This window comes from Macaca nemestrina, chromosome 5 (assembly GCF_043159975.1).
Source record: "Macaca nemestrina isolate mMacNem1 chromosome 5, mMacNem.hap1, whole genome shotgun sequence".
Lineage (NCBI taxonomy): Eukaryota > Metazoa > Chordata > Mammalia > Primates > Cercopithecidae > Macaca > Macaca nemestrina.
In genome coordinates, this window is record NC_092129.1 from 40,682,351 (window position 1) to 40,703,505 (window position 21,155).

The window sequence follows — 21,155 nt, forward strand, 5'->3', positions numbered from 1 at the left end:
TACAAAAATCAGTGCATGGAAATTCCCTGCTTATTAAGCTGTTTCCATTATGAGATGTTCCCCTATATTAAAATTTTCATAGCGTAATACATCCATCGTCTGGACATTCTGAAGATATTTATTTTTTTCAAGGAAAACTACTACCTAAATAATTCTTTATAAAAACAGGTTTCCATTTTCTTTAAGAAACAAGGCTGATTCACCAATGAAAATAAAGAAATAGAATAGATCTCCTAATTTTTATTCTAATACCTTCACAGAAAATTAAGCCAGGTACCAAAAAATCACAACTATTGGGTAGGTTGTGAGTGTTTCAAATTTGGAGGAATATTATCAGATCCTAAATTAATACAACCAGAGTTTCTTTCTAACCTGTTCTCCACATCACATCCCTTTCTACTATTAAAAAAATACCACTTATGCTTTCATCCCAACCTCTAATTTCGAGAATCACCACAACTCCTATCCTTTCCGAAGGCATTCCCAAAACAATGGAGAATAAAACTTACCGGAGCAGACTGAGAACAAGCTGTTGAGAGCTCTCTCCCTCCTTCAATTCAATGTACCTGAAGTGAGCATTAGTATTAGAACTCAATTCATGAGGGTAATTTTTACTGTAGTTATATAAAATAAATCTTGGGGATTTACCTTAGAGATTGCATGAGGTCAGTCTTGCATCCAACTTGTTACTAACTAACATTGTTTATTCTAACTCCTGTTTCCTTTTGCCCTCCTGTAAACTGCCACCTCAAGATCTCTCAAGCCTTTATTTCCTCACATACAACTCTGGGTAAGGTAAGAGAAAACACAAGACCAGAGTGGCATTTTTATGAGTCAGTAAGATACACCCATGTCCCAAATGGCATGGGAATCAGGGAATCATTTTGAGTTCTAGGTTCAGTAGTGAAACTCTGTAGTTTTCTTGGCCCTTACAAAAGCAGGTCACAGCTGCCTGGCTTCCTAATTTGGTTTGATGTACTGTGAATTCCCAAGGGAGTGAGTCACTGTCTTATTCATATGGAAGTACAGGAACCATTCCAAAATAAAAACCACTCTGAGTTTATTTATGATTTTATATGCTCTTTATCGCCCCACTATACAGATGATCCAGAGTTGACTCTCAGCTGTTACTTACCATATTGGATAGGAGATACATGGCATTTTTCATCTTTTGAATTATATGACTTCTTTAATGTGAATATTCCCTGAGATAATATTCCCAGGCACTTGCTTTCTGAATGCTTCACCGAAGATGGATATCTATTATGAAACAATGAATGCAAAATCAATCACACATGGAGAAAATGAAAGTAGTAAAATTAACAACAGAATACCTTAAGAAACAGTCTGTGTTAAGTCAGTGTAATTGCATTATTATACATTACTCTTGTTACCTATTAAGTGCACAAGAACACCATAAATACCTTGCTTTATAGACTTGATGAGGCAGAAAGACGTTCCCTGTGGGTCATCAAATTAAGATGCAGTATGACTTTATGGTTTGTTCCATCTTAGAATTTGGCTGTCTTCTATCTCGCTGTGATTTCCCAGAGCCATCCACTTCAGCCTGTTTGGGCTTCTGCCAGTGGCCATGGCACAGATGCTTTTAATAAAGGGATCCAACCACCTTCTGGAAAACCTCCTCGCTTCACTAGAACTTTCAAGAGATATCAATCCTGTTTTATTAGTGTTTATTTAAAAAAAAAAAAAGAGAGAAAGAAACTGAAGTAGCCAACACAATCTATGTAGTCTACTTTATGTCCCTTCTTTTGTCACACAAAATAGAATATTTCTCTTGAAAAAGGCTGATGTAATTCCGTTACTATTGAGTGCCTAATGTATGCCAAACTCTGCACTAGGCATGGAAACACCAAGAAGATGTATGACTTGCCTTAGAGCTATTACACAGATGCAGTATTACTTTATAAAAATATCTGATAACTAAAATTAATCTGTAAGGTATATAGAGATCTTTGTATAAATATCGCATTTCATAGAATATTAAAAATACGTAAAATTGACACTAAATGATTTGTATTATATATGAAATGTTTAGTATAAGATTAATAAAACTTAATAAACAATGGGAAACTGACGGATCATTCAACAAATGGTATAGGTAAAGCTGACTCTTTAGAAAAAAGTAGGTTATACCAATCTCAGATAAAACATAAAAAAAGTAGATTAATAGCTGTTTGTATTAAGAACAATATAAAATAGAAATGTACACATACAGTGGTCTTAGCATACAGAAGGAGTTTCAAGGCATAAAAGTCATGAGTGAGAGCAAATGTCAAGCTTGACAACATAAAAATGTAGAAATTATATATGGAAATTTTATAAAATTAAAACACAAGTGACAAACTTGATAATACACTTGTAAAATATGACAATGAATTAATATCCTTTATAATCAAAGAAATTTTATGAAACAATTACTATTACCAACCACACAGTAGAAAAATAGCAACTGAGATGGTTAGCAGTACACAGTAAAAGAAATTCAGAGAAATGATGGACACAAACATATATTAAACTTCACTAGTAATCTAAGAAATCTAATGAAAGCAATAATAAATACATTATTGCTTATCAAGTTGACAAATTTTTTTAAATGTAAAAACAATTAGTGATAGGAAGGTGTACAGACACTCTCACTCAATTCTGGCCAAAATTTGAATAAATTTTCTAGAAATGTGTTTTACAGAAAGTATTTAGAAAAAAAATTAAAGCTATTATTCTTTCATTCAATAATTCTTATTCCAGAAAAATTTCCTAACCTAAAAATACGTAAGAATACATTCATCACAATGCTCCTCATTATCTAAAAAATTAGAAACAATTTAATTATTCTGATGTAGAGAAATAGATATAGTCTATCCAAAGGATATGGTACCACATGGTAGAGCTTTGAAGGTGGCCCCACATTCTGCTCCCTCTAGAGTCTCTCTGTTCCAGCTCCATCCTCGCTTCCTCAATTTCCCTGGAATGCCATAACCTGCCCTGTGTATAGGTGAGCAGTCTGAGAGCCTGAGAAGCAGGGTGACTTGTCCAAAGTCACACCATCTACTTGGTGTATCTGAAACTAAACTCAGGTCTTCTGGTAGCAGGACCAGAAATTGTTCTACCACATAATGCTTGCTTAGAACAGTGAATGTCAAACTCTGAGTAGTGGAATCTCTTTTTTTTTTCTGTGGGATGTCACCTCTAAGTATTTTTGTTTTTCTTTTATTTTTTTGAATGGCAGAATCTTATGCACAATTTCTAATAAATGAAAGAGATCAAAGTATTATAGTACTATGTAGTTTTTAATGTAAAAGTATAACATTTACTTATAAAGTCAATCAGTGAGAAGCATAGGAAAATACAAGGAAAATTTATTAAGTTTTGTCATACAGTAGAAGTGGTTAGGTTGAGTGGGTAGGTTGGTTTTTAAAATACCAACAACAAAAAAAGAGGCTGTTCTAAAAACACAAACATTTGAAGGATGGGTGATGGATATAGTTTTATGTCAAAGTCAGCACACACTGTATTTCTATATTTGGGTGGTTTTTTTTTTTTTTTTGTAAAATAGGGAAAATCTTGTTTCATATGAATAAGTAGCTGAAAATGATGAACATTTTTAACAGTTTGTATGCCAATCTGTCTCAAGATATTATTCAATTAAACTGAAACAGAGGCTGAAAGAAAAGAAGTAGAAAATTTAATATTTAAAAAATAAATCATTAAAAATACCCAACAAATATTACATTCCCTAACTGCCAAGGGTTCAACTTGGAAAGAGTCCGTAGCAGGGTCCTCAGGCAGTTTAGATCTTGAGCGAACACTGGGGAATGTTATCTTGTAACATTATAAGATGTTCAACATGTCAGTTAAAATCCCTCAGACTATCCAAAAAGGACATACCTCACTCTCTACCTCAGCTAGATATTCACTTGAACTTTCAGTCAAATTTATTTCATTGCTGACACATTATTTAAAATTTTAAGTGTGACTACAATGTGATCTTACATTGCAAAACTGAGCTGCTTCTGTTTACTACAAAAATCAGCAAGACATGCAAACTAGTGAAATCAATTTTTTGAGAACTATTTCACTAGAGGAAATTCAGCAAAAATGAATTTTTGTCAGTACCTTGCCACAAAACACCCTAGGGACTTCAGCATGAAAAAAAAAAAAAAAAAAAATCCGAAACGAATACCGCACATATTGTTTAAATAAGTCTTAAAAGACAACAAAAAAGCGAAAGCCCTGGTTTAATAACATTTACAATTAGAATGATCTTAACGCCTTGCTTGAAAAATCTTCTTAACAGCTTAGGCTCTCCTATGCCACCCAAATAGCTTTTCAAAAATAGTGTTTCTGCAAGGCACTAGCCTGACTATTTTTTCCCCTGACATTCATTTTGCACAAACTGCATAACTTTTTGAAACAATGTTTTGCCCTTTGTTTGTGTGTTGAAAATTGTAGGTGAGAAGCAGTGGATTTTCCTCACCCATCGCTAGGTTCATGGCTGAGGGCGCTATTATAGAAGACAGATTAACAAAAGAAAAGAATATCAATTGATTATATAAGTTTTTCATGACACTGTAGACTTCTTTAGGAAATGAAGCCTGAATAATGAGGCAAATTTCTGTATTTTTTATGAAAGGCTTGAGGAAGGGTGGGCAGTCACAAAGAAATATGATTAGAGGATAAAGGGTGTGGTCTAATGGTACTGAACTGGGGGAAGCTTAGCAAAACCTGTGTGTTCACGTTCTTCTTGGTATCTCAGTATCTTTGACTCCTATACCCTGGGTATAGGGAGAGCACTTTTCTTTTTTATTATTATTATTATTATTATACTTTAAGTTCTAGGGTACATGTGCATAACGTGCAGGTTTGTTACATATGTATACATGTGCCATGTTGGTGTGCTGCACCCATCAACTCATCAGCACCCATCGACTCCTCATTTACATCAGGTATAACTCCCAATGCAATCCCTCCCCCCTCCCCCCCCCCCCCCATGATAGGCCCCAGGGTGTGATGTTCCCCTTCCCGAGTCCAAGTGATCTCATTGTTCAGTTCCCACCTATGAGTGAGAACATGCGGTGTTTGGTTTTCTGTTCTTGCGATAGTTTGCTGAGAATGATGGTTTCCAGCTGCATCCATGTCCCTACAAAGGACATAAACTCATCCTTTTTTATGGCTGCATAGTATTCCATGGTGTATATGTGCCACATTTTCTTAATCCAGTCTGTCACTGATGGACATTTGGGTTGATTCCAAGTCTTTGCTATTGTGAATAGTGCCACAATAAACATACGTGTGCATGTGTCTTTATAGCAGCATGATTTATAATCCTTTGGGTATATACCCAGTAATGGGATGGCTGGGTCATATGGTACTTCTAGTTCTAGATCCTTGAGGAATCGCCATACTGTTTTCCATAATGGTTGAACTAGTTTACAGTCCCACCAACAGTGTAAAAGTGTTCCTATTTCTCCACATCCTCTCCAGCACCTGTTGTTTCCTGACTTTTTAATCATTGCCATTCTAACTTGTGTGAGATGGTATCTCATTGTGGTTTTGATTTGCATTTCTCTGATGGCGAATGATGATGAGCATTTTTTCATGTGTCTGTTGGCTGTATGAATGTCTTCTTTTGAGAAATGTCTGTTCATATCCTTTGCCCACTTTTTGATGGGGTTGTTTGGTTTTTTCTTGTAAATTTGTTTGAGTTCTTTGTAGGTTCTGGATATTAGCCCTTTGTCAAATGAGTAGATTGCAAAAATTTTCTCCCATTCTGTAGGTTGCCTGTTCACTCTGATGGTAGTTTCTTTTGCTGTGCAGAAGCTCTTTAGTTTAATCAGATCCCATTTGTCAATTTTGGCTTTTGTTGCTGTTGCTTTTGGTGTTTTAGACATGAAGTCCTTGCCCATGCCTATGTCCTGAATGGTACTACCTAGGTTTTCTTCTAGGGTTTTTGTGGATTTAGGTCTAACATTTAAGTCTCTAATCCATCTTGAATTAATTTTCGTATAAGGAGTAAGGAAAGGATCCAGTTTCAGCTTTCTACTTATGACTAGCCAATTTTCCCAGCACCATATATTAAATAGGGAATCCTATCCCCATTTCTTGTTTTTCTCAGGTTTGTCAAAGATCAGATGGCTGTAGATGTGTGGTATTATTTCTGAGGACTCTGTTCTATTCATTGGTCTATAACTCTGTTTTGGTACCAGTATCATGCTGGTTTGGTTACTGTAGCCTTGTAGTATAGTTTGAAGTCAGGTAGTATGATGCCTCCAGCTTTGTTCTTTTGCCTTAGGATTGTCTTGGCAATGTGGGCTCTTTTTTGGTTCCATATGAACTTTAAAGCAGTTATTTCCAATTCTGTGAAGAAACTCATTGGTAGCTTGATAGGGATGGCACTGAATCTATAAATTACCTTGGGCAGTATGGCCATTTTCACAATATTGATTCTTCCTATCCATGAGCATGGTATGTTCTTCCATTTGTTTGTGTCCTCTTTTATTTCACTGAGCAGTGGTTTGTAGTTCTCCTTGAAGAGGTCCTTTACATGCCTTGTAAGTTGGATTCCTAGGTATTTTATTCTCTTTGAAGCAATTGTGAATGGAAGTTCATTCATGATTTGGCTCTCTGTTTGTCAGGGAGAGCACTTTTCAAAGAGGGTCATATGACCTGCTTCAGGTGAAGATCAGAAAATCCCTCCTAGGTTTTATGACCTCCTTCAGGAGAGAAGAGCAGGGGTAGAGGGTGGTGGTCAGAAAGGCCTTCCTGTTTCTACTGCTTTCTCAAATGTCACGATGCACCACATTTTGCGGGGGCATGTCCTGAACCCCATCCAAACCAACCTAACCACTTCTACTGTGCAGCAAGGGCTTAATAAATTTTCCTTATCTTTTCCTGCATAAACCTACTGAACAAAGAAGAAAAATCAGCAGTAATGATACTCTCAAAACGTTGACTCATAGAGATTCTGCATAATCTGTATGAAGTCTTTGAATTAATGTAGCTGTTTGAATTAATGACGTATGTTGAATTCATGTTCTTATTAAATAGATTATTCTTAGGTTATAGTACCATAATTCTAATTGTTTCTTCAATAGCAGCCTATTCATCTATAAAATACTTGTTAGCATATAGTTTAATGAGCTTTTTCTGGAGAAAATGTGTCTCTTCTTCACAAACAATACATTTTGTCATTGCTTCCGGTTTTTTCTTTAACGTGTATGCTAAATTAATCTGATAACCTTATTTTTATGCTTCCTATGCTTTGTTTTAAAATCATTTAACTTTATGTCTGGGTTCTCTATTCTGTCCCATTGGTCAATGTGTCTGTTATTGTACCAGTACCATGTTGATTGGTTACTGTAGCCTTGTAGTATAGTTTGAAGTTCAGGTAGTGTGAGGCCTCCAGCTTTGTTATTTTTTCTTAGGATTACTTGGGTGACTTGGGCTCTTTTTTGTTTCTCTATGACTTTTAGAATAGTTTCTTTTAATTCTACATAAAAAAAATGTTGGTAGTTTGATAGAAATAGCATTGAATATATAAATTCTTTGGGCAGTATGGCCATTTTAATGATATTGATTATTCCTGTCCATGGATATGGAATGTTTTTCCATTTGTTTGTCTCTTCTCTGATTTCTTTCAGAAGCATTTTATAATTCTCATTGAAGAGATTTTTCACCTTCTTAGTTAGCTATATTCCTAGGAATTTTATTCTTTTGTGGCTATTGTAAACCTCTATAATACCTGAAACTATAAAAACTCTAGAAGAAAACCTAGAAAATACCATTCTGGCATTACACTGACCTCAGCAAAGAATTTATGACTAAGTCCCCAAAAGAAATGACAACAAAAGCAAAAATTAACAAGTGGGACCTAATTAAACCAAAGAGTTTTTGCACAGCAAAAGAAACCATCAACAGAGTAAACTAACAACCTACAGAATGGGAGAATATCGTCCCAAATTATGCACCCAACAAAGGTCTAATATCCAGAATCTGTAAGGAACTTAAACAACAAACAAGAAACCAATAACCCCATTTAAAAAAATGGGCATCAGTCATGAGTAGACACTTCTCAAAAGAAGAAGTGCAGCCAGCAAATATATGAAAAAATGCTCATCATCAGTAATCATTAGAGAAATGCAAATCAAAACCACCATGAAATACCATCTCACACCAGTCAGAATGCCCACTGTTATTTAAAAGTTAAAAAGAAAAACAGATGTTGGCAAGGTTGCAGAGAAAAGGGAGCACTTACACACTGCTGGTGGGAATGTAAATTTGTTTAGCTACTGTGGAAAGCAGTGTGACGATTCCTCAAAGAGCTAAAAGCAGAGCTACCATTTGACCCAGCAATCTCACTACTGGGTATCTACACAAAGGAAAATAAATATTTCTACCAAAAAGGCACATACATTCATATGTTCATTGCAACACTATTCACAATAGCAAAGACACAGAATTAACCTAGATGCCCATCAATGGCAGACTGAATAAAGAAAATGTGATTTTTTATATATATATATGTATATATAAAATACACACACACACACATACATATACACCATGGAATACTACTTAGCCATAAAAAGGGACAAAATCATGTCCTTTACAGTAACATGGACAAAGCTAAAGGCCATTATCCTAAATGAACTAACAGGAACAGAAAACCAAATACCACATGTTCTCACTTAAAAGTGGGAGCCAAACAATGACTACACATGGACACAAAGACAGGAACAATAATAAACACTGGGGTCTGCTTGAAGTGGGAGGGTGGGAGAAGGAATGTGGGTTGAAAAACTATCAGATACTATGTTCACTACCTCGGTAATAGGATCATTGGTACACCAAACCTCAGCATCATGCATTTACCCATGTAACAAACCTGCACATGTACCCTCTGAACCTAAAATAAATAACAAAGTATAGACCTACTGTGCAAAATTTTTACAGCCTAAAATATAGTAAGAACTGGGTTATTTTTATACCTAATAACACTCAATGCAATTATCAAGTGCTATCTGGAAGGTTCTTCTGCATGCTACTTTTGTTTTGCACAATGTTGGTGTGGTAAACAACAGTGAAAGAATCCAGTATATCAAGTCATTGTTTTTGTTCAGTACATGATAAAATTTTCTAATTTGAGAGTCTTGTTACACCATATTTTTTTTTTTACAAAAATTTACATTTTACAAAAATGATTCAAGAATACTTAAAACTTACAATGAGCACACAGGAAGTGCAAAATAAAACAAACAAGCATTTATTATTTCCTGTAAGAGTTTTATCTATAACTATGCTGTCTTAATATGGTACGGAGCACTTGAAATATAGCTTGTTAGAATTGAGATTTGCTATAAGTATAAAACATACTGCAGATTTCAAACATTTGGTCCAATAAAGTAAAATATTTCATTGTTAATTTAATGCTAAAATGATAATATCTTAGTTTACGTGAAATATATTACTAAATTAACTTCACTGGGGTTGTTTTAGTTTTTTCCTGTTTTCTTTTCCTTTTTATAATGCAGCTACTAGAAAATTTAAAAATACCTATGCGGCTTGCTTTATATTTCTAATGGACAACACTGAAAAGAAGTTAGAGGCCTTCCCTGATTTGATACTAGGAAATTCCATTCATGTGATTGATGCCTCAACAGATGGTGCTACGAGGGTTCTTAGAAGAGGCATTTGACAGAACAGTGGAGGTTCATGAAGGCCTCCAGGAGGACCAGGTGATACCAGAGCTGTAACCTGAAGGACAGATAAGGGGAAGCTTCTAAGAGAGGTGCAGGGGCTCAGAGGTAAGGAAGAATAATGGGCACTAGAAATAGCTCAGTAAAACTAGAGCAGTGTGTGATTAGGGAGCAAGAGCCAGAACTTGAAGGCCTTGTGTGTCAGACTAAGAATTCTGCGTTATTTTGAGGGAAAAGAGTAGTCAGGTGTATTAGTCTGTTTTCACACTGCTGATAAAGACATACCTGAGACTGGGCAATTTACAAAAGAAAGAGATTTGATGACTTACAGTTCTGCATGGCTGGGGAGGCCTCACAATCATGGTAGAAGGCAAGAAGGAGCAAGTCACTTCTTACATGGATGGCAGCAGGCAAAGAGAGAGCTTGTATGGGGAAACTCTGCCTTATAAAGTCATCAGATCTCGTGAGACTTACTATCATGAGAACAGCATGGGAAAGACCCACCCCCATGATTCAGTTATCTCCCACTGGGTCCCTCCCACAGCAGAAGGGAATTATGGGAGCTACAAGATGAGATTTGGGTGGGGACACAGAGCCAAACTGTATCACCATGGGAGGCTGTGGAGCAGGGAGGTGACTGACTCAGGTGATAGTAGATCACTCCGGCTGCTATGTGACAATTAGAATGGAGTGAGGCAATACTAGGAAAAGAGGGTCCCTGGGGCAGCTGTGCAGAAATCTAAGCATAGGATGAGAATGCAGTGAGAACTGAGGGCCCATGGTAGAATAAGGAAAGTCAAATGGATTTGAGAAGTAGAAGTAAAAGGACTTGGCAATGCATTCAGTTATTTGGAGTTTGGAGGGAAGTGGAGGAGACAGGCAATGAGAGAAAGGATGAAATCAAGTGAGACCCTAGGATGCTGGGTTGTGTAGCTGAGCTGGAAAATAAGAATAATCAACAATGCTATAAAAATTATTTTCAAGATATTCAGCTTCCATGTATCTTAATGGTACATGCGTGACCAAGACTACAATATACTTTTATGATTCACCGTAAGATTTCTGAGGCTACTTGGAGTTCTATGTGTCATTGAAAGTTTGCATAATTTTTCATATCCATTTTTCAAAGGTATCTTTTGCCAGAGCCCTTTGACTTTATTATTCTGATAATCAAAATAGTTTCCTTATGAAGAAATATTCTTGCCAACTCACCTAACCACATATTTGAAACATCAGATGTTAATAGGTTGGCTGATATTTTATCTTTTGTAAAATGTGCCTTACCTTAAAGGTTTTCCACTTTAAAGGTCAAAAAAGAGGTTTACTTTCCTTTTTAGAAAGTAAAAGCCACATACAGGTTCAAATTTGAAAATAAAGACTAGTAATGATTTCCTATAACTAACACACATGCCCAATAAGTAGTTAAAGATACTCAAGACCAGATCTTGATTTTAAACCTTTATGTGAATCCATTCCATAATTTTACTCCTTTATTCCTCAATTTCGCCTAAGTGATCTCTGTAAAATAATATTCTTTGATTATCCAATGCGAGTGATAGCACATGAATTACGTGTGATCTGTTTGTATAGATGACATTGAGAATGTTAATAACAAGATCATGTTTTTGAAAATAAAAATTACTCTTGGGGTTTGGATGAAGAAATGTTTCACTAACAAAGAGCTCTGAAAGAATGTTGGCCTCAGTTACAGTGAAGGTATGAATGGTGGCAGGCCAAGAAAACAACTGAATATTAGTTTCTTGATTCCAAAGGTTTAATATTTTCACTTATAGTAAATGAGTAACAATGATAAAATTTTTTTCCCGGAAATAAAAACAATGGAATATATTACAGGAAGTGTTACAAGGGAATGTCTCCTCTCTTAACAACTTGAAAATAAATGAGAGATTTTTCAACATGAAGAACATAATTCCACAATGATAGCACGGTGCACAATACATCATTTTTTGGAACATTTTGAGGCTTAAAGACGCCAGTCTAGGTTTAATACCCTTAGAAATGTATATGTGTGTACATATGTATGGGGAATGGTAATCTGTGTATAAACATGCACACAAACAGAAATGTACATTGAACTAAAAATCTTTGTAAAATGAAGTGGCGGGAGTGGGGAGCAAGATTTTAAAAACAGGTGTTCATTAAAACTTTTTTGTTACACCCCCCCACACACACACACACACTGGTATACACACTATTTCAAAAGCAGAGTAGAATATTTTAATATAAATAAACTAGACCTGGATTCAGACCCTAAGGACCTCATGGATTCATAGACAAAGAAAAAAATGTAAAGTAGAAAGTGGCTTAAAAAATTTATAGGAAATTCAGGAAAGAAGAATGTTAACTTAGGTTCAAAAACAATCAGGAAAGTGTCATAAAAGATTACCATTTCTGATATAAAAAAAACCAAAACGAATGAATCAGCCCTACTATTCGATAGCACAACAGGGTGACTATAATCAATAATTACTTAACTATACATTTTTAAATAACTTAAAGAGCGTAATTGGATTGTTTGCAACTCAATAGATAAATGCTTGAGGGGATGGATACCCCATTCGCATGATGTGCTTATTTCACATTGTATGCCTGCATCCAAACATCTCATACACCCCATAGATATATACACCTACTATTTACCCACACAAATTAAAAATAAGTTTTAAAAAAATCACCATTTCAGCTAGGCCTTGAATAGTAGGGATAATTTGAACATATGGAGAAGGGGAGGCAAACATTGAAGTTTAAAAAAATGGAGAAAGAGATAGATAAATATATAGATACGCACATTCACGAAATCGTACTATTGAGCCAGGAGCTTTCCTGATCATATCTAATCCCCAGGACAACCTGTGAGGCAGAAAGTTTTCTTCACATTCCGGAGATGAGGAAGCAGGTTCAGAAAGTCTCCTGTGGTCATGGGACTGGGAGGTGCCATGCAGAAGCTGTTGGACACAGAGCCCACATTCTCTGGCTCCACTTGTTTACACTTCCTCAATGATTTGGAGACATAAGCTTGTAGGACAAAGCGAAGAGCAAAGCTTCCCTTTGATTGGAGAACAAGATAGCATAACACCCAAAATGGAAAGTAAGGTTTTTCCTTATTCTTCTGTTTTACCTGACAAGGGCCAGAATTTAAGGGTCTGTTAGTCATAGATGGCATGGAGTATGCACTCCCTGTGTGCTGGGCACTGTGCTGAGAACCTTCTGTGTGTTATCTCATTTGATCTCTTAAGAGCTCTGTCTCCATGGTTTTCAGTGAAAGCACAGAGGGTTAGAATAAGGTCATTTCCAAGGTCAAAGAGCTAGAATACGGTGGAGTTGTGATTCAAACTCACTGTTACTAGACTCCAGACAAGAACCTGGGGTCCTAATCACTAAACATAGTGCACTACAAAGCACAGTTATGTAACATATCTCATATGTATCTGCATATAAATATGCATGCATACATACATATGTGTTTACTTTGTGTGTACACACACATACGTGCACAAGATATACCCCTCAAAAATTTCATACCTATCAGTGATCTCCAGGTATGCTTGTGTTGACATGTTTGAGTTTAACACAGTTCATTTAATGATCATGTTACTTGGTGATATTTTCTTCATTTGGCCATGAATTAAAGAGCATTTACTGGGCACCTGCTTTAAGCCAAACATTCTGTAGACAGCAGGATTCAAAGCTAAGATATAACTCCTGCCCTTAAATAAGCTGGTAGGTTTAATAACATTGGTCTATATGTAATGCATTATTTTGAAAGTTATTTCCTATTATTGTGTTCAATTTATTTTTTGGTTTACTAAGAATACATAGAGATCACAGTTTTAAATTACAAGGTTAAAATGATTCAAATAAGCAAAAACCTCCTAGTTTGCTAACCATCAGTTAAATAATAAGCATTAAGTGATGAATATATATGATATTGCAAAGTCAGTTTCACAGGCAGATTTACTAGGAAGCTAATGAAGTATGATCTTCAAGATTCTTCAATTTCATTGACACATTCTAAGATTCTATTCTTATTTTTGTGACCATTCATTTGTATTCGTTTTCTTAAGAGTCCTCCCTTTTTATTTTATAAATTTTCGGATCTAAGAGGACCAAATATGCCCTTCATCAGTCTTTAATAATTTAAAGACAACCCAATGATTTGGGATTGATTTCACAGTCCACAAAAAATAAAGAACTATTTCTTTCTTATATCTCTGTTGGTACTCACTTCTATTTGGTATTTGCATTTTAGTTACTCCAGTAGATACCCATAGTAGAGCATAAGTACTAATAACAATTAAAACTCATGTCAGTGATTATCTCTACTTATAAAGAAGCCTGCAGAGGGTCTTGAAGCAATAAAGTAATTTGAATGAAAACTACAAACCATGAATAACATGGCACCTACTACTTCAAATAATCCCCAAGTGAACTTTATATAACTTTTCTTCTTGGACATTTGAAACACTTTGCTAGTTTAACTCCTTAACCCTGTACTAATGAGATAGAATATAGGTATTACCTCCATTTACAGGATATGGACTCTGATCAAGGAGATTTAAAACAAATTTTGTTTATTCATTTAATTTTGGTAATATTTGCCAGTGAAAAAAACTGCTATTTAAAAATATATATATTTGGGCTAGGTGCAGTGGCTCACGCCTATAATCCCAGCACTTCGGGAGGCCAAGGCGGGCGGATCACCTGAGGTCAGGAGTTCGAGACCAGGCTGGCCAACATGGTGAAACTCTGTCCCTACTAAAAAAATAAATACAAATATTAGCTGGACACATTGGTGAGTGCCTGTAATCCCAGCTACTCAGGAGGCTGAGGCAGGAGAATTGCTTGAACCCGGGAGGCGGAGGTTGCAGTGAGCTGAGATTGCACCGTTGCGCTCCAGCCTGGTGACAAGAGTGAAACTCCACCTCAAAAAAAAAATATATATATATATATATATATGATATATATATTTTATATAGACAGATGAAATATATATAAATATACATATATTTATTTGAGATGGAAAAGTCTACATATATATACATATATATATATTCATGATTCTTGCTCTCCAGGAAAAATATCTTTCAAAAACATTGAAAGATATTTCAACACTGAGACAATGGAGAAATCTTTGCCTTCAGGTTTGACTCCACCTGAAGCATCTGTAATAGATTCACCGCATGGCCCCAGATGCTAACTTCTTAGTGGAGTAATGGCATCAAAACTTGTAATTTGAACTAATTTAAGTATAACTTTATTCACATATTCTTCTCTTTAAGGATTTTTGTCTGACAGGTTTTAATTGCAGTAATAAATGGGTTCAGTGTATTTTTGCCCCAAATTATGTATTCATTCTTTCAGCTAAGCAATATTTATTGAGAACCTATGATGTGATGGATGTTGATCCTACTGCTGGAAGCAGCAATGAATTAGACAGAAAGTCTCTACTTTCATGAAGTGAAGGAGAACTTTGAGGAGGTGTCTTTCAAGTATTGCTCTTGCCAAAGTCTGTTGTGGAGTTTGGTAAACTGTACCAAAGCAGTATATGACTACTAGCAAAATACACATGATTTCATTTTGACTTGCAGCTTATAAAACCTGTCAGTCATTTCTTCAAAATATTGGATTTTCTAGCTCTAGCTTGGGGTTGCCATTGATTGCCAGTAGAATTTAATGAAATTTCCTTTCTGAGGCCAACTGCATGTCTTAGCGCTGTCCATGTGGAAATGGTCAATACAATTTGACCAGTAATAGTTTTTGTATTGTCTATGGGAACATCTGGATCTTTGACCTCACAAGTAGTTAAACAACAAGCCCTTATCCCTGTGCAAAAGTGTTTGTTCCTGTGTGGCTCAGAGGCTCTGCGTTTGCATGTTGGGCTTCATGTTCTGGAAGTCATTTTCTCTAGCAGTGAGGTTATTTAATTCCAAGGACTGGTTTGAATTTCTTTTTAAACTATAAGTGTATGGGATTACATTTAATTGTTGGTTTATGTACAGGAGCATTGCTGCACTGAGCTGCAAGGAGCACATTATAAGTACTCATTTGTCCTGAGTAAATATTCATTCAGTTACAGACTGGATGAGAGCCCATGAATCTCTGAATCATGATGTCTGGAGATCTGGACATCAGATATGCAAATATCTGGAGATATTGCTGACATTATCTATTAACGTTTTGCTATCTGTAGGGTCTTATAAAGTAGCTTGACAATTGCAGTGTAAATCGGGAAAACGAATGCCTAAAGCTTGGACACGTTGACCAGATGGCTGGAGTTTAACAAGTGTGAGTACATATTTGTTGGCAACACACAGTCAGACGAAAAGGCGCTCGTCCCAGCAGCTCACAGTGACGTCTGTCCAGGAGCAACAGCAACACAGACCGAGGCCTTGCTGAACATAATATCAGGCTCAGGGGCAGGAACATAGGGTCCTGTTCTGGTTCAAATCTTCCTCTGAAGGTGACAGTCAAATCAAGGAATGATTTTCTTGAAGTACAGCATGCTCTTCCAGCAGTTTCTGAGAGGGAGATGTCCCTAAAAGGGTGAAGAGGGGGCATTTGTTCCAGGACCCTGGTTCCTCCACCTTCCAGGATCCAGAGGCCTAACTGTTCATCACCCCTTTTAGCTCATTCTCAGCGCTCACTCTCTGCATGATTCAGAAGGCCACATTCTTCATAATACAGTCATGCTAGACTTGGAATTTTGACAAGCCATGTTCTCATTTCTATGATCTATGCTTCATAAAGACCATATGGAGTATACTAAATCTAAAGAAATCTATCTGATTGTGAACACACTGTGTGAGGCACTACTGAGAAGGGAGTTGGAGTGAGGAGGGCCTCTGGTGGCATTGTCTAACTTGGCTGATTGACACAACTAAAAGTGTTAGACATAATTGGGAGGATGTCATTAGACACTCACTAACAAGGTGGTACCCCACTTAGTAGAACCCTTTTTCCACCTAAGGGTCCTGTTCAGTGTGGCGGGGAGCGACATTGGTCAGCAAACACGGCTGCTGCATGTGGTACTCATGTTACAGAAACTTCCTAAACCCTTTTGGGATCTCTCTCTATTGCCTTGAACAGATGGCCTGTGAGCTATGGGGCCTTCTTCCAGATCCACGGCCTGCAACATCTAGGCTTGTGTCCAATCACTAAATGGAGTCCTGCAGGGCCCTTCCTGAGCTGGCCCCTGCCAACTTCCCCAGCCTTGTGTCTCTCCACTCTCCAGTTCTACTGGTTATCTGAATCCTATTCCCTTTAGCCATTCTTCATTTCCTTCATTTCCTCAATCGCCTTCAGACTTTTGCATCCACAGTTTCTCATTCTTAGAGCAAACATCCTCCCAGCTTATCTTGCACCTCCAACCTCCACTGAAGACTTAATACTAGTTTCTCTCTCCCCTACTTAATCAGAATACATTATTCAGAAACTTTTAAACAACCCATCAGGATGTAGCCAGTTTGGCTGATCACCTAGAAAAGACCCCTTTTTCCCAAATCTAGGTGGGTTCTTCCCACTTTCTCAATGCCAAGGTTAAGGGCACATCAGACAGGGTCACCACCTCCATCCTGCCCCAACGACCTCTGCTCTCTAGACCTCTGGTCTTGCAGGCTAACGTCTGAATGACCAGGGCTCTCCATCATGGGAGGAGCAAAATCTTCCCCTCATAAAACCCTATGATTTACATGGTAGAACTGTGCTTTGTATCTTGTACACACTACCACCAAATGACCCTATTCTGCTTCTACCTCCTTCCTTCCACAAAACCACATACACAGCAGACCCCATTATAGTTTTAGGGTATAGAAGATGCTTTCACATATATTACATTTCTGTAGAGGAGTGAGCATTGTTACTCCCTCTACTCTATAATGAGTTTTGAAAGGATAAGTCAACTGTGACTAAGATCACACAGCTGTTGAGGAATAGGATTGGGATTTGAACCCTGATATACTCAGTTCTTTCCATTATGTGCACCAATCTGTTCTCTTTCTTCTTTTTTTTTTTTTTTGCTATATTGCCTCCTGTTTTCTCCAACACAAAGTGTCTGTGAACTTCACCTTTTAAAAATGACTATATATAAGTGAAATGTGTTTGGCTTTAGTTGTTTGCCTTCACAGATGTGTCTATCTTTCTGATAGATAGACACAAAGTATGGCTAGGTGCCAACCCTTCGGATTCTGAGACAATAAATAAAAGATGAAATTGTATTGCAAAATTCTGACATTTTTGCACTGTGTATCAAGATTTGTGGCATATGCATTTGTGTCTGCTACAGGAATATTCCTAGAGCACATACCAGCATTATTCCCAAAGTGCCTTGAACTGAGATGTCTAGTCAGTTCCTATAACTGGGTGCACTAGAGACTCCAGTGTATTCCACACCATCAGCCTTCACAGGTACAGATTTTTCTAAAATGGAACTTGTGCAGAGGTTATAGTCATTTTGCACAATGAAAGAGGCTGTCTTCAGTGTGCATTTCGATGTGTGCTATGGGAGTCAGGACTAACTATGACTCATGGAGACAACGCTGCATGACTTGGAGAGTGCAACGTAAGACACAATGACTCTGAGCCTGCACCACGCCATCTGACCTCAAGATCTCCCCACAGGAGTACAGGGAGATCTTAGCCATATAGCCTTTCTATTGCCCTCTACTGTCTAAGGATAAAATGACAGAAAACACGGTTCTGCATTTTGGAAGTTTGCTTAAGAACTAAAAAAATAAAAATAAAAATTACTCTTGGGCTGAAACCAGGTTTTCCAAGTTTTGGTTCATAATAAGTAGTTTTTAAACATTTAAAAATAGGGGTATGTAATAAAATGCTGAGAGACTCTCTGGAGACCGCTGCTGCTGGCACTGCTCTAATAGAAAGCATACGCCATTGAGCTAACATTCTGTTCTTTGACTGAAGAAGAAAACAAAGCTGTTAAAAGCTGGTAAGCTCATTTTCCAATAGCAATAGCATTAATATCTTTCAAGTCACTCCTAACCATAGCTAATTAGAGGTTTATAAGGGATGGCTCTTCTGGAAGGGTCACCTCAGGTTACGTAGCCCACAGATTTGCTATTGATTGTTGGCAACAATGGATTTGTGTAGAATTTCTGCTCAGCTCGAGGTGGTTATCTTTTTTCTTCTTTTTCTTTTGCTGTTGTGTCTCTTATTTTGACTGGCTAAGGTTGGGCTGGACGATGAGGCCCTGATTTGAAAGCAGTGCCAGGTTGTTGCTGGAGATCTGCACTGACAGATTGTTGAAAACTTATTAGTCTCTGACGTTTTAACAGCCTGCAATGGGATAGAAATCTGCTCTTTCACTGGAAAAGCTTAAAAAGGAAAACATGAGCTCGAGCTGAAATCAGCCCCAGTTCCAAATCTGCCGTCCGCTGGCACCAGAGTGCTGAGGGCTGCCACAGTGTGAGAGATTGAGGCCTCACTGTGCCACCCACGTGGTAGACAGGACTCTGCATAAAATGATGTGGACCTGGGTCACTGTCAAGTACGAGACCCTGAAAATGCATCTTCTGGGAGCTGGGGTGTTCTCAACACTAGGTGCTAATGGCTTCAGCAGCAGGAGAAATCAGCCTCACTGAGGTTTCAACTGGGTGGTTGGGGGTTTCTTTTGGTCATAGCCATTCTATGAGATAATTCAAGAAAAAGGCCTAAAAACACTTTGGCTTGGTATTCCTCTTTGGGGGTAACTTCTACCTCAAATGGGCAAAATGATGGACGCCAATATCATTGGTGAGAGACATCTGGAGCCAATTAAGAGCTATAATACAGAGATAGCTATATTGTAATTATTTGATACAATGCTAAAGTAATTCATTAAGCATCTTGGTTCTTCCAGAGCAAACCAAGCCTCTCCAGTCCAGCCCATAAAGATTTTTTTTTAAAAATCACTATTGACCCCAATTTTTCTCCAATCCCCTCTGTGATGTCCACTTTGATTAAGCTCTCTGCTTTCACCCACAGCAGTTTTGCTCCCATCCTTGGCAGCTGCTTGCAAGATCCTAACTAAGGTTCTGGACTTTGCCCAGGCAGCTATCTATGCCTGGAGAAGTCCTCTCTTTTACCAGACAACTCTTTCCAATGCTCCAGACTCAGCCTGCAGTCATCTCTTTCAAAGCCTTCTCCAGTAACACCAGTCAGGGGTGGGTACCCAGCATTGAAAGTGCCCGTAGCCTTCTATGTTCTGACTTCAGAGTAGGCTACAAACTTCTTAAGGACAGGACCTAGCCTGAATCTCATTTCATTTTGTATCCACACTCATGGTACAGTGTCAGCACAGAGTAGGCACTCAGTAATGTCTTGCTGACTGTTCACTTATTCATTCACTCACTTGACGGACATTAATGGAGATCCAAACTTCCAGGCGCTGTCAGGGAGTTCAGTCTCTTAATAGGAGATACCTTTTTATGCTCTACAGACCTAAACTACTTTCTCTCCAGGCCTATCTTGTAGGGGTCTGTCTTTGATTAGTACCATTCCATTCTTCGTTGGGGAAAAGTGTGAGATAAGAAGTGACCCAGATGTTTGGAAATGTCATCTCAATGTCAGGTTTCGCCCTTCATCAGCCCATCGCAGCTGCACATCATGTGGCTGCATCTATGGCAGTGCTTACTGGTGTGTATGCAAAAAGGTCCTGGAAAAATAAGCTCTTCTCACGCTACCCCAGAAAACTTCAGAATAGCCCACAGAATTACGGTAAAGAATTATTCATTCATTCATTTAATTAACATTGGGAGTGCCCATTATGCCTTAGTCATTGTCCTAGACATTTAGGGATTCAGTGGTGAGCAAATAAAATAGATGCAATCCCAATGGATATATCAGCACACAGGCATTTGCCTTGTTTACCTACAACCTCATTTGGGAAATTCATGTATTATATGGCAAACTTGCGGAATCGAAGTAAGTAGAAAGGAAGTGAGGGTGGGGGTGAAGGCAGCCTGTGCTGAAGCTATGCCTACTCCAGATTCCCTTTGTCACTCTTGGGACAGACAATATGTACTTTACTTTCCACTCAACTTCAGCAACTTCCCCACAGACTGACCATGGTTAGCACTTTTTCAGCTCAAGAAACTTAGGTTTGATTTTTTTTTTTCCCCAAAAATGACTCTAGTCATATGTCAGGGGTTCGTTTTGTTTTGGTTTGGTTTGGTTTGGTTTAATGAGCTATCTAGCACAATCATGGAGTGCGTGGGTTTTTCTGCATCTCTGCAATAGCATTCAGTGTTTAGCTCCCAGCTTCATGGGTATCAAGAGGCAATTGCACCAATACATTTCTAAGCCCTGGATCACTGCCATGGTGCTATGTTCTTGAAGTCAACAATTCAGTGATGCTTCCCAGTTTTCCATTTTCTCAATTGTGACCCACTGGCCTAGTAGGCTCCCAGCTTGGTGAGTCAATTTCAC

General features: G+C 37.6%; 1 protein-coding gene and 1 long non-coding RNA gene across 2 annotated transcripts in view; one reads left to right on the top strand and one right to left on the bottom strand.

The window, feature by feature from the left end:
• Positions 1–1,503, bottom strand: part of LOC105465666 (uncharacterized) — a 67,454-nt gene extending 65,951 nt beyond the window's left edge. The window contains exons 1-3 of the long non-coding RNA XR_977696.3: positions 1,425–1,503; positions 1,136–1,260; positions 510–566 (exon numbers count right to left, since the gene is read on the bottom strand). This is a non-coding gene — a long non-coding RNA (uncharacterized lncRNA). The remainder of the gene's footprint in view (positions 1–509; positions 567–1,135; positions 1,261–1,424) is intronic.
• LOC105465663 (phosphodiesterase 7B) overlaps positions 1–21,155 on the top strand; it is a 333,358-nt gene that overhangs the window by 69,551 nt on the left and 242,652 nt on the right. The gene's annotated exons all lie outside the window — the stretch shown is intronic.